Source organism: Chrysochloris asiatica, unplaced genomic scaffold (assembly GCF_000296735.1).
Source record: "Chrysochloris asiatica unplaced genomic scaffold, ChrAsi1.0 scaffold00211, whole genome shotgun sequence".
Lineage (NCBI taxonomy): Eukaryota > Metazoa > Chordata > Mammalia > Afrosoricida > Chrysochloridae > Chrysochloris > Chrysochloris asiatica.
Genome location: NW_006408729.1, coordinates 2,731,442 through 2,742,018, shown reverse-complemented (window position 1 = coordinate 2,742,018; position 10,577 = coordinate 2,731,442). Strand labels below are relative to the sequence as shown.

At 39.5% G+C, this 10,577-nt stretch overlaps 1 pseudogene; it reads left to right on the top strand.

The window, feature by feature from the left end:
- Positions 1 to 1,651: 1,651 nt before the first annotated feature.
- On the top strand, positions 1,652 to 2,196 carry LOC102813982 (annotated as a pseudogene).
- Positions 2,197 to 10,577: the final 8,381 nt, after the last annotated feature.

Genomic DNA, 10,577 nt, shown 5'->3' with positions numbered 1-10,577 from the left:
CTGCATCTCTGAAAAGACATGATGAAGAAAAGAAGCTCAACATCATCAGCCAAAACAAAACCAGTTGCTGACTGTGCAAGAGCCCATCAGTTACTTATATGCAGATTCAGGCTTGAAGCTGGAGAAAATTAAAACAAGTCCATGAAAGTTAAAATACGACATTGACTATATTCCACCTGAATTTAGAGATCATTTCAAGAACAGATTTTATGCATTAGACACTAATGACTGAAGACTAGGAGAGTTGTGGGATGATATCAAAAGCATCATACAAGGAGAAAGCAAACTGTCATTAAAAAGACAATAAATAAAGAAAATCTAAAATCAGTGTTAGAAGATACTCTGAAACTTGCTTTTAAGGATAGAGAAGCTAAGGAAAATGGCAGAAATAAGGAAGTTTAAGAATTGAATAGAGAATTTCAAAGAGCAGCTAGAGAAGTCAAGTATTATAATGAAATATGCAAAACCTAGAATTAGAAAACCAAAAGGGAAGGACAAACTCAGCATTTCTCAAGCTGAAAAACATAAAGAAAAATTCAAGCTTCCACTGGCAATATTAAAGGATTCTATGGGCAAAATGGAGTCTTGCTGTAGCTCTATTGGATAAGCACTAGACAGCAAGATTGGTTTGAACTGTAAGGTCAGTGGTTTGAACCAGCCACTCCTTGGAATCCCTATATGGGGTGACTATGGATGAACAACTCAGTGGAACTTGGTAAATGGACAAAATATTGAATGATTAAGAAAACATCAAAGGAAGATGGAAGGAATACAGAGTCACTGTACCAAAAATAAATGATAACCATTTCAAGAGGAAACATATGATCAAGAACCAATAGTACTCAGAAAAAATTCAAGCTGCACTAAAGGCATGGTGTAAAACAGGGCTTCAGGAATTAATAGAATAAAAATTGAAAATTTTCAACAAACTGATGCAACGCTGGAGGCACCCATTCATATATGTCAACATTTTGGAAGATCTGGCAAATCGGTTGGAAGAGTTCCATATCTGTGCCCATTCCAAAGAGAGATTACCCAACTGAATACAGAAATCATTGGGCAATATCATTAATATTACATGCAAGCAAAATTTTTCTGAAGATAATTAAAAATGTTTGCAACAGTCTATTGACCATGAAATAACAAAAATTTAAGTCAGGTTCAGAAAAGGACATGGAACTAGAGGTATCATTACTGACATCAGATAGATTTTGATTGAAAGCAAGGAATACCAGAAAGATGTTTACTTGTACTTTAATAACTATGCAAATGGATTTGACTGTGTAGATCATGACAGAATATGGATAACATTGAGATAATGGGTATTCCAAAATACTCAGTTGTGATCATTTGAAACCTGTACATAGACCAAGAAGAACCACAGGTAGCTGACATAACTTGACTTGTTAGAAAAGAACAAGGGGAAGCTTCCCTCACAGTGTCATGGATCTGTCTCCTCCTTAAACACTGTTTGAAGAGGACAGAACCAAGGACTCCCATTTCCAGCCTTAGACTACCTGAAACCTCCTTTTTAGGTAAAATATCTTCTCTGGGACCATCGTCCTGGCCATTCCCTGTCACCGGGACTAACTAAACACTGTTTTTTATTTTGTGTGTGTGTATGTTGCTATCTTCAAATCTTTGACCAACCATGAGGTCTCAGATCCATCAGAATTATTCTGATGAAGCAGAGGCCGTCATCAACTGTTTGGTCAATCTGCATCTGTGGGCCTCTTACACCTATCTTTTTCTGTGCTTCTGTTTCAGTCATGACAATATGGCCTTGGAAGACGTGGGACACTTTTTGCGAGTTGACAACGAAGAAGTGTAAGGGTGCCGAGTGTCTCTTGAAACTGGAAAACCAGTGTGATGGCCTTGCACTTCCATAACATGCAGAAGTTGCCCCAAGATGAGTGGGGAAGAACCCTGGATGTAATGGAAGCTGCCCTGGCCCTGGAGAAGAACCAGTCCTTTCTGGATTTGCATGCTGTATGTGCTACCTACACAGACCCTCACCTCTATGACTTTCTGGAGAACCATTTCCTCAATGAAGAGGAGAAAATTATCAAGAAGATGGGCAACTACCTGACCAACCTCTGCAGGATGGCCAGCTCTCAGGCAGGGCTAGGTGAATATCTCTTCCAGAGGCTTACTCTTAAGTATGACATGAGGCCTACAGAGGCTGACGATTTGTGAGAGTCTGTCAGTCTTCCCCTGCCCTCCTCAGAACTTCCACTGTAACCTCACCCTGCAGCCACATTGGCAGCATTGCCACTACCCTGGAGGCCCTGTTCTTTCAAGATGTGGACCAAATGTAAGCAATAAAGCTTCTTTTCACAGCAAAATAAAAAAAAAAAAGAAAATAATAAAAGAATACTGAATGATTTAAAATTAAGAGTAGTGTGTGTCAGGCTTGTATCCTTTCACCATGCTCATTTGATTAGTATGCTATACAAATAAACCAAAAATTGGATAATATGAACAAGAATGTGGCATCAGGATTGGAGGAAGACTCATTAACAATCTCTGATATACAACTGATACAACTTTACTCGCTAGAAGTGAAGAGGACTTAAAGTACTTACTGATGAAGAACAAAGACTAGAGTCTTCAATGATGATTGCATCTCAATGTAAAGAATACAAAAATATCCTGATAACGGAGAAGAGATTGAAGTTCTCAAAGACTTCATTTCATCCAGTATCAACGACCATGGAAGTAGCAGTCAAGAAACCAAACAGCATATTGCATTAGACATATCTGCTGCACATGATCCTTTAAAATGTTCAAGAGCAAAGATGAAAGTTTGAGAAATAAGACAGACCTGGCCCAAGCTATTTTCAATAATTTCTTATTCATGTGAAAGTTGGACAATAAATAAGGAAGACTATAGAAAAATTTGTGCATTTGAACTATGGTATTGGAGAAGAATATTTAAAGTACCATGGACTGTGAGAAGAATCAACCAATTTGTCTTAGAAGAATGCAACCATAATATCCTTAGAGCGAGGCTGGTGAGACTTTGTCTCTAATACTTTGGATATGTTACCAGAAGGGACCTTGGAGTCCTTGGAAAAGACCATTATGCTTGGCACAATGCAGGGTCAAATAAAAAAGAGGAAGACCACCAATTGGCAGAAACAAGGGGCTCAAAGGTAACGACAATTTGTAAGGATGGCAAAGGACCAGCCGTGTCTTGTTCTTTTGTGTCTAGGGTTGTTATGAGTTAGAAGAAACTTGATGGCACCTAACAACATGGCACTGTAAGGTAAGCACTGAACTGCTAACCACAAACCTGGCAGTTCAAACCTACCAACCTCTCCTTGGAAATCCTATGTAGGGGTACTATGAATTGGGACCAACGTGATGACAATAACAACTACAACAATCTTTACATTAACAGATCACCAGGTTTTTCTCCCAGTGAGCTACTTGGGGGGTTAGGTCAAACAACCTTTAGATCAGCACCCAAACATTTAATCATTGCACCAGAGCTCCTTTTATTATTTATGTATCTATTTTTATGTAGACAACCACAGGATTCCTGGTGGCTCTGTAAGATACATCTACACCCTTTCAAAAGGTTAATTTGAACCTCAAGGTTCATAGAGTAGCTATGAGTTAGAACCAACTCGATGGCACTTAACAACAGACAACCATAAACTTTACCAAGCTACTTCCAGATGCTAACTTCTCTTATCATAAAGTAGAATCATGGAATTATTTCTCTTCTTGTTTGACTGCTTTTTCCCAGGCAGGATTTGGCAAGTTTTGTTTTTGTTTTCAAAAGAGCCAGGTAATAAAGATATTAGGCGTGTAGGTAATGCAAAGTCTGTGTTTCAATTATCTAAGTAAGCAGACATAGACATACATACATGGAAGAACATGATTGTGTTCCAGTAAAACTGTATTAACAAAAACATGCCATGGACCATAGTTTGCCACTGCCTGTCCTAGCATGTTTTCAAAAAGGATATTTGTGTAGTAAACTATCTGAGGCACTGTACAACTCAGGGTTTTTTAAAAAATGTTTTTAAATGATAATTAAAATGGGGAAAAAATCTAAATTCAATGAAGTTTATTATTCCACAGTCTGAAAAAAAGAAAATTTAAAATTTATGTCAGACTAATATCCTTTTGCCATACTTCTTTTTTTTTTAATGTTTTATTGTGAATTATATGGTAGTTTACATGGGGGAACTTTAATTTTACATTCATTCCATCGTATATCATCTCATTGCCATGGTTCCAATCCCCTCCATGCATCATCAACCACCCAAAGGGTATATCCCAGAAACCCGCCCCCTACCCTTCCCCCTCCTCCCACACACACCCACACACACAGAGTGGACGGAGAAGTGCAGCTTAGACATTGGATACTCAAATTGGGAGGGGAGGACTACAAAGGCAAGAAGTGACTGGCTTACAAGCTTTCAAGAGGGAACCTAGTGCTAGGGAGCATGGCAGAAGGCAGAATCTCCAGTAGGTACTATTCAATCTGTCAGGGCGGAGCTGATGAAAGGAGATACAAATGGGTAACTTGTGATAATGTAGTGAATGATGCTTATCAGGACGTACTATGAGGGTAGGAAATGCAAAGGTAGAAGTTTTGCCATACTTCTTTAATCAGGTGGCTGAACCTCACCAGTCACTCAGTGGGAAAAAGTTGTGACAGTCTGCTTCTATACAAATTACTCTGTTGCATAAGGTTGCTATGAGTTTAAATCAACATGAAGGAAGAGGGTTTGGGGGGTTTTATTATTATTATTTTATTCAGTCTGTATATTGAGCAAATAATACAAGAAGCTAGATTATGTGAAGAAAAAGACAGTGTCAGAATTTCGAAGACTCCTTAACAACCTGCAATATATAGATGATGCAACCTTCCTTATTCAAATAAGACTTAAATACCAGAGGAAGATCAAGGACTGCAGCCTTCAATACTGATTACATCTGAACATAAATAAAACAAAAATCCTCACAAGTGGACCAATAAAATAAATTACAAAAAAAGAGAAAACATTAAAATTGTTAAGGGTTATAATTTATTTGGATCCATAGTCTATGCCCATGAAAGAAGCAGTCTAACATTACACTGGGCAGATCTGCTGCAAAATACCTTTTTTAAGTGTTAGAGAGCAAAGAGGACTGAAGTGCTGGTGACCCAAGTCATGGTATTATCTCATTGCCATGTTCTATCCTAATGACTGCCTCTTGGTTTACATACAAATTCCTAATGAGCACAATTAAGTGGTCTGGAATAGGCTTTCTTCTCAATTTTATCCATAATTTTCATGAGCTACACAGTTGAAAGCCTTTGCATCATTAATAAATAACAAGTAGCTGTTGTTGTTGTTGTTGTTGTTATGTGCCGTGGAGTCGGTTCCGACTCATAGCGACCCTACACAGGGTTTCCGAGGCTGTAAATCTTTACGGGAGCAGACCGCCTCAACTTTCTCCCACAGAACCGCTGGTAGTTTCAAACTGCTGAACTTGTGGCTCGCAGCCCGATTCATAATCACTACGCTACCAGAGGTCCATATAAAAACAAGTAGAGCAGGGCTTAATGGCAGATTAGGGAGAGGAGCTGTGCAGACCTCTGCAAGTAAAAACCAAAATACAGAACGAATCAGGTTCAGGGGATGGTTCCAGAGCTCTAAACTACATATAAAGGCATATTTAGAAAGATCAAAGGTTTACTGCCTGTGGATTTTGTAGCAGAAGCAAGAAAAGTGGTGTTTTCTTATCTGCCACTATAAGCAGGTCATGGAGTGGCCATCTTTAATGGGATGGAGAAGTTGAAGGATCAAGAGCGTGCTCCCATTTCATGGGTCTGGCTGATCATCAAAGATATAGGTGGTAACATTTTTTTCCCACGTTCATCTGTCTCTCTCTGTCTGCACAGCTCTACTCTGGTGACTAGAAGGGGTGCCTGAGTGAGTGGACATCCCACCACACCTGGAAGTTTCTACTACATATGACACTGATGTGCACAGCAAAGACCACTGGGCTCAGAATCAAAGAAGGAGAAAGAGTAACAGAAAAAGCTTAAAACTAGACCGTCTTCCTAAAATGGTTTTGACCAACACTGGACTAGTTCTCAGTAGGAGAAACACCTTGAGGAGCAAGCTTGAGGAGAGGAAGAAACACAGACAAAAACTGAAAGAGGCCAAAAATTCAATCGTGAACTACTTCATAAGGAACAACGGTAAGATCTTGAAGTTCCTCAGGTGCCCTTGAAGGCAAGAAGTTGAAAAAAGAGGCATTGAAGTCTTACTCATACTTAGCTATGGGTTTTTTGTTTTGTTTTATTTTGTTTGTGGTGATTATAGACTTTAATGTCCAATCTGTTTTGTTTTGCTTTTTCCATTTTTATTTTGTTTTGATCCACCTTTTACCTTGGAGAGGGGAGGTGGGTTCTCACCCTACATTGCACAAGAAAAGATTGCAATTGCAGTAATATAACCAAGCTACAATAGCACCATATAAAATCCTACCATCAGGTCAAGAGCCAATACTAGCTGCTATAAACAAGATAGATAGCAAACACTTGCTAAAATTATTCTGAGTTGAGTAATAAGAGAAGTGAAAAGGGAAGCCCATTTCCTGATCATATCTGCCAGGAGGCAATCAGAAAGCTTAATAATACAACATAAATTCATTTAATTATTGAAAATACATCTAATTATAGAAAATGTCCAAAAAGCAACAGAGGATCTCAGCTCATGTCAAGATTAAGCTCTGCAGGCATGTGTTCTTGCTGGTTGGTGACCATGTTAGTCTACTGATAAGGGGAAGTGGGGGGAAAAACAGAAATGAAGGTGTGAGCTAAGTCTGACAACGTTCAATAGACTCCTGTAAACCTGGATTAAGATCTAGTTGGCCAACAGTATGGAATTCCTGGGCCCAGGGACAGGGACATGACCACAGAGGACTAGAACAAAGAGTGGAGCATCCAGCTGATATGAAGTGAGGGGAGATGCAAGAACACCCATACTTACAGATAGTACCCACTTGACTGGGCTTCAATGGCTGGATAATCAGAACTCCACAAGAGGAAGAAAGAAGAGGAAAAAAATGAGCATTCTGATGAGCTTGGCCTTTACTTATTGATGCAGGAGCTCAAAAGAGGGAACAAATCTATATAGCAAGGATCATTCCCATCCCCTCTGTACACAGGGTTGACATGGATGGGCAATTTAGACATTGGCTACCCAAAATAGGGGGCTAAAAAGGCACAAAGTGACTGGTTTACAAGTTTTCAAGAGGGAGCCTAGTTCCAAAGGGTGCAAAGGAAGGTAAAATCTCCACTGAGTGGTTTCCAACCTGTCTATATGGGACTGGTGAAAGGAGATGGCATAAGACTCTTGTGATTCAATAGTGAATAAATGCTATCAGGACTGATTGTGAGCATTGCAAATGTAAAGGTAGAGGTGTCGGGAGCCAGCACTAGTGCCATCTAATGGTGAAGCTGAGTCGGCCCTCATGCTCTTATAACTGGCCTGAAGACAAGTTTCACCTGGTTAAGGTGATGTCAGTGATCGAGACTTATTGTTAATTGTAATTAGGACAATCCTGGGAAAAGGGAACTTAAATTGTGCTAAAACCATGTGATTCTGTGTTGCTATAACAATGCTTATACTTATGTGATCATATCCTGGTTGGTATCCTGGTTGATAATCATATCCTTGTTACTATGGAACACTTTGTAACTAGGCAGAATAATTATGACCTAATGCTAAAAGTCCTATATAAACCACATTGCTACAATAAACTTCATCACTGGCCATCAGCCTGTTGATCCTTATCTGATTAATTAATCCTCGCCTCCTTCGAGTAACCCACGCAGTGGTCTGAGCCGGTCTCAGACCCCGATATAGAGGTTTTGTAACAAAAGGAGGGGAGTGGTTGATCTTGCAGCCCAGGAGTGGAGGACCCTGGGACCATCAAGGGAGAACAGTGGAGTGTGGGACCCTATCCAGAGATCATTAGAGATGGAAGGGAGGGGATGGTGGAGCACAGGTTAGGGGGTAAAAACATCATAGTTTCGGTGTTGGGGAAAGCAATATACACAGAAGGGGAGGGCAATGCACAGGAAGGGGGAGGGGATGGAAGAACACAGCAGATAGGGAAACACTTAGGTAGGTTTGCATGGGCTAAATGGGACAGATGTATGCTCAACCTTGGAACAAAAGTGCTCTGTGGCGCAGGCATCAAGGCATAGTCTGAGTTGGCAAAAGAAGGGAAATAATGTTAAGATGCTTGATTGTATTATGGATATTGGTGTCCCTTGCCTACTATTGTAAAATATACACTTGAGTGGGATAGAAAGAAATATCAGGAAACATGATTACAGAAAGCTTATAAGCCTATCTTCAACCTATAACTGATTGAAATACCTGCAAAGGGTTCTATGACTTGCCTAGTGATGTAGACTTCTTGTAGAGGCTTTGTAGTGTATAGGACCTTAGGTGGAATCCTGAGCCCCAGCCAGAACTTTCTGAGGTGGGACATTCCCACTTGAAAGGTCATCCAGACCAGCCTGGAGTGACTAGAGGAACAGAAAGTATGTACTGAGAGAAAGACCAGCAGAAAAAAAAACAAAAACAAAAACTGTAGTCTATTTGGTACTTATGAGAACAAGCAAGCTATTTGCTGGAAATCCATCAAGGAATGCAGTCAAGTCCCTTCATGATAAGCCCCCTTCCAAGACTGAAACTCAATGGGAATCCATGAGCAGGCATGCAAGCTCGCTGGCAACTGCATTGGTTTACAGGTGAATGGAAGTCAGGGAAAGTCAGTAATGAAAATATTGGCTGAGTCTGACCACATTCCATGGACTCCTGTTGTCCTTGAGATGAGAGAAAGAAGATGAATGGCTGGTTAACCCAAAGACTGGGGAGACTTGGGAACTACTGACTCCATGAACACTGGCCAAGCCATGGAGGGCTAGAGCTGAGAGTGAAGCATCCAACTGATATGAAGTGAAGGAAGACACACAAGAATACCCAAAAAACTTGCAGATAGTACCCATTTTACCTAGTTTGGATGGCTTGATGATCAGAACTCAACTAGACTAAGATAAAGATATTTGATAAAGGAAGCAAGTGTAAATTGCTACAATTTGATAAACTTGACCTATACATATGAATGTAGTAGCTCAAAATACCAACCAAGAGAAAAGGAGTGTTCACATCAAGCAAAAAACCTATCCCCTCTATATATAGGTTTGATACGAACAGGCATCATTCAAACTCACCAGTTGCTCCATGGAAACCCTATACAAGGTCACTATGAATCAGAACCAACTTGATGGTGCTTAGCAACAACATAGTAGTGTGGTGCTGTAGGATAAGCATTGAACTACTAACTGCAAGGTTCAAACCCACCAGCTGCTATGAGTCAGAATCAACTGGGCAGCACTTAAAAAACAACAAAATATTACAATTACTCTACAATTCAAACAATACTTTATTAACATTCATGCTACTTTGCTGAGTCCAAAAGTGAGCACACTAAATCACAGACAAACCAAATGAATATGCATTTTAATATATGAAACAGAAACTACTAAAAAAAGAACAACAAAGTAAAGAACTAATATGACACAATTTTTAAAAAACAGAGTTGAAGGGTAAGTGTTAATCAGAAAGGGAAATCTCATTATAGAAGTAAAGGAAAGGCTTCAGTTTAGCTAGCAACAATAGAGTAACTTAGAGTGCTGGTTCAGCACTGTAGGATAAGCTCTGGGTGGCAAAGTCAGTTTGAATGGTAATGCTGTCAGTTCAAACTCACCGGCTTCTCCTTGGAAACCCTATACAGGTCGCTCTGAGTTGAAACTGACTAGAAGGCACTTAAGAACAGTCAGTAACAAATTTATAAATTCAGGCAAACAACACTTTGCCATTATTTTACAGTGTTGTAGGGTTGGTTCTGACTCATAAAAGCCCGTATAGGGTTTCTGAGGAGTAGCAGGTGATGTAAAATGCTAACCTTGTAATTCGAAGTCCAGTGTAGATCTTACAGTGTCAAACCAGGAGTCATTGGCTAGCCAAAATTTGGAATGATAAAAGGAAACTACTAGAACTTTGAAATAGCTTATATTCTTGTGTTCTTTTCAATTCTAAAGTGAAAAAAGACAAGAACACAGAAGAAATCTGACTATAGACTTAACTATGGTGGCCCTGTGCAGATTCCATCCTAGCTGCTACAACAGTAGAGCCTCCATCTTTTTACAATGGCACAAGATAAACCACAAGAAAATGTAGTGAGCAAATGGGTAGTCTAGTTAATTTTCCCATAGTGGAAAATTTGTCATGGGAGGGTTAAAAAAAAGCAGAATTTATACTGCAGATATAGAATGACATAAGAAAGAAAAAGATGGGATTTATGTAAAATGACTATATATCTTGTTTTGCCTGGAATGGTCCTGATTTAAAACTGTGGTTTTGACTTATAATTTAGCCCTGGTGTGGTTCTGTAGGATAAGCACAAAGATTGCTAACTACAAAACATGTCAGAACCCTATAGAAATTAAATTTAAATATTAGGTCTGTGTGTTATTGTTGTTAGGTGCT